Source organism: Heptranchias perlo, chromosome 6 (assembly GCF_035084215.1).
Source record: "Heptranchias perlo isolate sHepPer1 chromosome 6, sHepPer1.hap1, whole genome shotgun sequence".
Classification (NCBI taxonomy): Eukaryota; Metazoa; Chordata; class Chondrichthyes; order Hexanchiformes; family Hexanchidae; genus Heptranchias; species Heptranchias perlo.
This window is the reverse complement of record NC_090330.1, coordinates 67,897,238-67,904,386: the sequence shown is the minus strand read 5'-3', so window position 1 is coordinate 67,904,386 and position 7,149 is coordinate 67,897,238.

The following is a 7,149-nucleotide window of genomic DNA, read 5'->3' as shown; positions in this document are numbered from 1 at the left end:
TTCTGTCTAAGTACCCTTTTAACAATGTGAGAAATGTTAATTACTGCCAATCAACCTTTCGGGCACTGATAATTAACTATTACAAGTGTGGAATGTCATTCTTTCAGGCTTTAATTTTTGGAGACTTTAAAAATGTCAAATATATTTTAAAAATTTACTTTTCCTTCTGTCTTTTTTTTTCTCTCTCTTAATACAATCTTTCTTTCCCTCCTTATTTCCCTTTCTGTACCTGATTTGACATTGAATTCACCCGATCTAATTCACACTTCCTTCAGAGTCCTTGCGCTGTTAATTTCACAATCTTTCAATCTGATTGGTTCAGGAGATTCACAGTTGCTTGCCCTGTTCACTCAGGTCCCAGATATCCTGTTACTCTCGCTGCGACATTATCGGACTTTCAGCAAATTGCCACACAAAAAATTTAAAAACCTAAATGTGCAAAGGCAAGTCTAAGTAATGGCAGATGTTGTTAAATGCCCTGCTACAGCAAAATCTGGCCCATTATTTTGTTCAAAACCTGCAAAGAAGTGATGTACAGACAGAGGTTTGCTTAATTCATGTGTAACAGAATGCTAATATGACAAGAATACTTGATAAAATAAAAATAAGAAAGAACTTACATTTGTAGAGCGCCTTTCATGACCTCAGAACATCCCAAAACGCTTCACAGCCAATGAATTACTTTTGAAGTGTAATCACTATTTTAATGTAGGGAAATGTGGCAGGCAATTTTTGCACAGCAAGGTCCCACAAACAGCAATGAGAGAAATTACCAAATTAACTGTTTTTGCTGATGTTGGTTGAGGGATAAATATTGGTTAGGGCACTGGGAGAACTCCCCTGCTCTTCTTTGAATAGTGCCATGGGATCTTTTACACCTACCTGAGAGGTACAGATAGGTCTCAAGTCTCTGGAGTGGGGCTTGAACCCACAATCTTTTGATTCGGAGGCGAATGTGCTACTAACTGAGGCACAATTGACACCTTTGATAAATAATCAATTAAACTGCTTTAAACTATGATAGCACATAGTTTGGGCCAAGAGCATACCCACCTGTTATTGTAATATATTATGCAATATTTAACGCTCGTAGCTCACAACAGCATAATATACAAAATATTAGAGGCGTATTCATCAAGTAACAAACTGAAGGATGAGATCCTTGCCCACTAGATGAAATTTTGCTGACTTTTTTTTGGCTTGAATAGGCTAAAAACCTTTGAGCCAAAGCTGTTTGTGACAAAATATAACATTTTATCACAGTGTCTTTTTTAGGTAGATAAATCTCCGGGACCTGATGAAATGTAGGTAGGACGTTATGGGAGGTTAGGGAGGAAATTGCGGGTCCCCTAGCAGAGATATTTGAATCATCGACAGCTACAGGTGAGGTGCCTGAAGATTGGAGGGTAGCAAATGTTGTGCCTTTGTTTAAGAAGGGCGGCAGGGAAAAGCCTGGGAACTACAGACCGGTGAGCCTGACATCTGTAGTGGGTAAGTTGTTAGAGGGTATTCTGAGAGACAGGATCTACAGGCATTTGGAGAGGCAGGGACTGATTAGGAACAGTCAGCATGGTTTTGTGAGAGGAAAATCATGTCTCACGAATTTGATTGAGTTTTTTGAAGGGGTAACCAAGAAGATAGATGAGGGCTGTGCAGTAGACGTGGTCTACATGGACTTTAGCAAAGCGTTTGACAAGGTACCGCATGGTAGGTTGTTACATAAGGTTAAATCTCACGGGATCCAAGGTGAGGTAGCCAATTGGATACAAAATTGGCTTGACGACAGAAGACAGAGGGTGGTTGTAGAGGGTTGTTTTTCAAACTGGAGGCCTGTGACCAGCGGTGTGCCTCAGGGATCGGTGCTGGGTCCGCTGTTATTTGTTATTTATATTAATGATTTGGATGAGAATTTAGGAGGCATGGTTAGTAAGTTTGCAGATGACACCAAGATTGGTGGCATTGTGGACAGTGAAGAAGGTTATCTAGGATTGCAACGGGATCTTGATAAATTGGGCCAGTGGGCCGATGAATGGCTGATGGAGTTTAATTTAGATAAATGTGAGGTGATGCATTTTGGTAGATCGAATCGGGCCAGGACCTACTCCGTTAATGGTAGGGCGTTGGGGAGAGTTATAGAACAAAGAGATCTAGGAGTACAGGTTCATAGCTCCTTGAAAGTGGAGTCACAGGTGAAGAAGGCATTCGGCATGCTTGGTTTCATTGGTCAGAACATTGAATACAGGAGTTGGGATGTCTTGTTGAAGTTGTACAAGACATTAGTAAGGCCACACTTGGAATACTGTGTACAGTTCTGGTCACCCTATTATAGAAAGGATATTATTAAACTAGAAAGAGTGCAGAAAAGATTTACTAGGATGCTACCGGGACTTGATGGTTTGACTTATAGGGAGAGGTTAGATAGACTGGGACTTTTTCCCCTGGAGAGTAGGAGGTTAAGGGGTGATCTTACAGAAGTCTATAAAATAATGAGGGGCATAGATAAGGTCGATAGTCAAAATCTTTTCCCAAAGGTAGGGAGTCTATAACGAGAGGACATAGATTTAAGGTGAGAGGGGAGAGATACAAAAGGGTCCAGAGGGTCAATTTTTTCACTCAAAGGGTGGTGAGTGTCTGGAACGAGCTGCCAGAGGCAGTAGTAGAGGTGGGTACAATTTTGTCTTTTAAAAAGCATTTGGACAGTTACATGGGTAAGATGGGTATAGAGGGATATGGACCAAGTGCAGGCAATTGGGACTAGCTTAGTGGTATAAACTGGGCGACATGGACATGTTGGGCCGAAGGGCCTGTTTCCATGTTGTAACTTCTATGATTCTATGATTCTATAAAAAAAATTATAAATTACACGACAATAACTACTTGCATTTATATAGCGCCTTTAACGTAGTAAAACGTCCCAAAGCCCTTCACAGGAGTGCTATCAAACAAAATTTGACACCGAGCCACATAAGGAGATAGTAGAACAGGTGACCAAAAGCTTGCTGAAAGGAGCGTCTTAAAGGAGGAGAGAGAGGCGGAGAGGTTTAGGGAGAGAATTCCAGAGCTTAGGGCATAGGCAGTTGAAGGCACGGCTGCCAATGGTTGAGCGATTAAAATCGGAGATGCGAAGAAGCCAGAATTGGAGATCTGAGGGTTGTAAGGCAGGAGGAGGTTACAGAGATAGGAAGGGGTGAGGCCATGGAAGATTTGAAAACAAGGATGAGAATTTTAAAATTGAGGGTTGTTGGACCGGGATCCAACGTGAGTCAGCGAGCACAGGGGTGATGGGTGAATGTGACTTGGCGTGAGGTAGGATATGGGTAGCAGAGTTTTGGATGAACTCAAGTTTATGGAAGGTGGCAGTTGGGAGGCTGGCCAGGAGAGCATTGGAATAGTCAATTTGCTTGAAAACCTCATAGTCAAAATGGAAATTACACATTCATTTAAAAGTCAAAGTACTGGTCTAAGAGTGATGTCTGCAGAAACAGTGATTGAAAGAAAGCATCCTTAATAGCAAAATATTTTGATTATAAAGTTGTTAAAAGTGAACGTACCACTAGAAGCAATCACAGAATTCCATCAGGAAGACTTCTTGCTTTGATGCACTTGTCATTAGCTTATACCTACGATGTGAAAAGTAAATTACATAGAACGTACAGCACAGAAACGCTCGGCCCAACAGGTCTGTGCCGGTGTTTATGCTCCACTTGAGCGTCCTCATTCATCTAACCCTATCAGCATATCCTTCTATTCCATTTTCCCACGTGTTTATCTAGCTTCCCCTTAAATGCATCTATGCTAGTTGCCTCAACTACTCCTTGTGATAGCGAGTTCCACATTCTAACCACTGTCTGGGTAAAGATGTTTCCCCTGAATTTCCCATTAGATTTATTAGTGACTATCTTATATTTATAGCCACATCTGTGGAGAAAGAAACAGAGTTAACGTTTCAGGTCGAAGACCTTTTGTCAGAACTGGAAGATGTTAAAAGAGTTAAAGTTTTTGAGCAAGTACAGAACCAGGGAAAGGGGGGGAGGGAGGGAGGGGAGAGGACGAAAGAACAAAAGGGAAGGTCTGTGATAGGGTAGAGGGCAGGAGTGATTAAATGACAAAATGGATGATGGTGCAAGGCAAGGAAGATGGTAATGGGACAGGTTAAGAAACAAAAGATTGATCAGGAGTAGCTGTAAATGGCAGCAGCGGAACCGTTACCAGCACTAGCTGACTGAAAAAATGGGAGCAGTGGTTATGATCTGAAGTTATTGAAATCAATGTTGAGTCTGGAAGGTTGTAAAGTGCCTAAGCGAAAGATGAGGTGCTGTTCCTCGAGCTTACATTGAGCTTTATTGGAACAGTGTAAGAGGCTGGGGACAGAGAGGAGGGGGAATTAAAATGACAAGCGACCGGTAGGTCAGGGTCACGCTTGCAGACAGAGTGGAGGTGTTCAGCAAAGCGATCACCCAGTCTGCATTTGGTCTCCCCAGTGTAGCGGATACAGTATACTAAATTGAAAGTACAAGTAAACTGCTGTTTCACCTGCTAGGATTGTTTGGGGCCCTGGACGTTGCGAAGGGAGGAGGTGAAGGGGCAGGTGTTGCATCTCCTGCGCTCGCACGGGAAGGTGCCATGGGGAGGAGAGGGGAAGATGTGATTGGTGGTGGGATCGTGCTGGAGGTGGCGGAAGATGATACGTTGAATGTGGAGGTTGGTGGGTGGAAGGCGAGGACAAAGGGGACCCTATCAATGTTCTGGGAGGGAATGGAAGGGGTGAGGGCAGAAGTGGGGGAAATAGGACCGTCACGGTCGAGGGCCCTGTCAACTACGGTGCAGGGGAATCCTCGGTTGAGGAAAAAGGAAGCACTGGTGCGGAAGGTGGTATCGTCAGAACAGATGCGACGGAGACGGAGAAACTGGGAGAAGGGAATAGAGTCCTTACAGGAAGCTGAGTGGGAAGAAGTGTAATCAAGATAGCTATGGGAGTTGGTGGGCTTATAATAGATATTGGTTGACAGCCTATCCCCAGAAATAAATCCCTCTGGACCAGGTGTTTTATCTTCTCTAAGTTTGATTAGTTTATCAATTACCTACGTCGTTTCTATCTTAAATGTCTTATATCTTTTTTGATCTCTTCTTCTAATGTTATGCTCACCATGTTAGTCTCCCTGGTAAATACTAAGGCAATGTAATTATTTAATATTTCTGCCATTACCTTTGAGTTTATCGTGTGTATCACTTAGTGGCCCTGTCCTGGTCTTTCGTTTATTATTTGTGTATCTGTAGAATACCTTACTATTTCTTTTTATATTCCTTGATAATTTAATTTCGTAGTTTCTCTTTGCCTTCCTAATTTTTTTTTTAAAACTTCTTTCCTAACCTTTCGTATTCCCTTTTGTCATCCTCTCCTTTGTTGTCTATGTATTTAGTGTATGCCTTTTTCTTTAGTTTCAATTGTTGCCCTTATTTCTTTTCTCATCCATAGTGTATCATTACTGCCTAGTTTGTTCTTGCTTTTTAGTGGGATATATTTCTCCTGAACTCTCTTGATCACCATTTTAAATGTTTCCCACTGCTGTTCTATTTCTTTGTCAGTAAATGTTTCCAGTTTATTTTCCCTATTTCCATTCTCATCCCCTGAAAATCAGCTTTTTTCCAATATATTACTTTGGTCTATGTATTACTTATGTCCTTCTCAATCTTGATCTTAAATCTTATTATATTATGATCACTATTGCCTAGATGTTTCCCTACATTTACTTCTCATCTGTACTGGTTCATTTCTTATTATTAGAGTGCATCCTCTCTTGTTGGTCTTTTTACATACTGTATAAAGGAGTCCTGCACAAATTGTAAATACTCCATTTCCTGCACCACTTTACCTACCTCTTCTTGCCAGTTTATTTGGGGATAGTTAAAATCTCCCATGATTATTATTCTATGTCCTTTACTCATCTCGTATTTGCTTACATATTTCTTCCTCCACCTCCTTTCCACTATCAGGTGGTCTGTAGTATACCCCTATTAGCGTGATTGATCCCTTCTCATCTTTTATTTCAATCCACATGGATTCTGTTTCTATCCTTCTGTTAGTTATGTCCCTTTTTTCTACTGCCATTATGTTATCTCTAACTAGTACATCTACTCCACCCCTTTCCCTATCCTTTCTGATTATGTTATAGCCTGCAATATTTTGGTTGCCAGTCTTGTGCTTTATGTAGCTATGTTTCAGTTATTCCTACTACATCTGGTACCTCACTACGGATTATTGCCTCCAGTTCCCCCATTTTATTATGGAAGCTGTGTACATTGCTGTATAGGCAGTTTAATTCATCTTTAACAGTTATCCCTTTTACTTTATTTTTTAACAGTCCCTTTATACTTCTGTTTTATAACTGTATTTGTTCCATGACCATTTGTGTTATCTTTATTCCTTACCCTGGTCTGACCTTTACACTCATCTCATGTTTCTTTTATCTTTAAGCTTTTGTTATTATTACTATTGGTAATATATATACGGTCTTAGGGAGCCCTTGCTTCGCTACTCACTTCCCAGTTCCGAAAGATTTGAGTCGACCCCAATTGGTTATGGTGGCATGTATTTTATTATGAACAACAGTTTAATATACAGCATTCAAGCAGCAGTTTACAGGATGGAAACTGGAGGTATATTACCCGCTTCCACTCTGGGTCGGGCTCATGCCTTGGCCTCTGGCGATCCTCACAGCCCCCAACCTCTTGGATCCTGCCTTTTGCAGACTTGTTCCTTCTTTCTACACGAGCATTGGGCTCCTGCCACTCCGTCCGCCTTAACAACTCGTCTGCTGCTTCTTGAGGGATCCATGACAAAGATACTTGGTTGAACTGTGATCTTTATACACTGTTCAGCAGGAAGTCATGTGGTTAGCTAACCACCCATTCCCAGCTCAGTTAGTGAGACAGACAGTAGTCCATCAGCTTGACAAAACGATCTCACTTGCTGGCACCAGGCTGACATCAACAACTTGCTGGGACAGTGGCAAAGCCCTTACCCTCATCAAGAGGAGATGGCTTAATGTTCCCTCATCAATATGTTGATGTTGTTAACGACATGAGACAATGGCAGGACATCCCACCCTGTTAGGAGGGGATGACTTAATGTACCCTCATTAATATGCT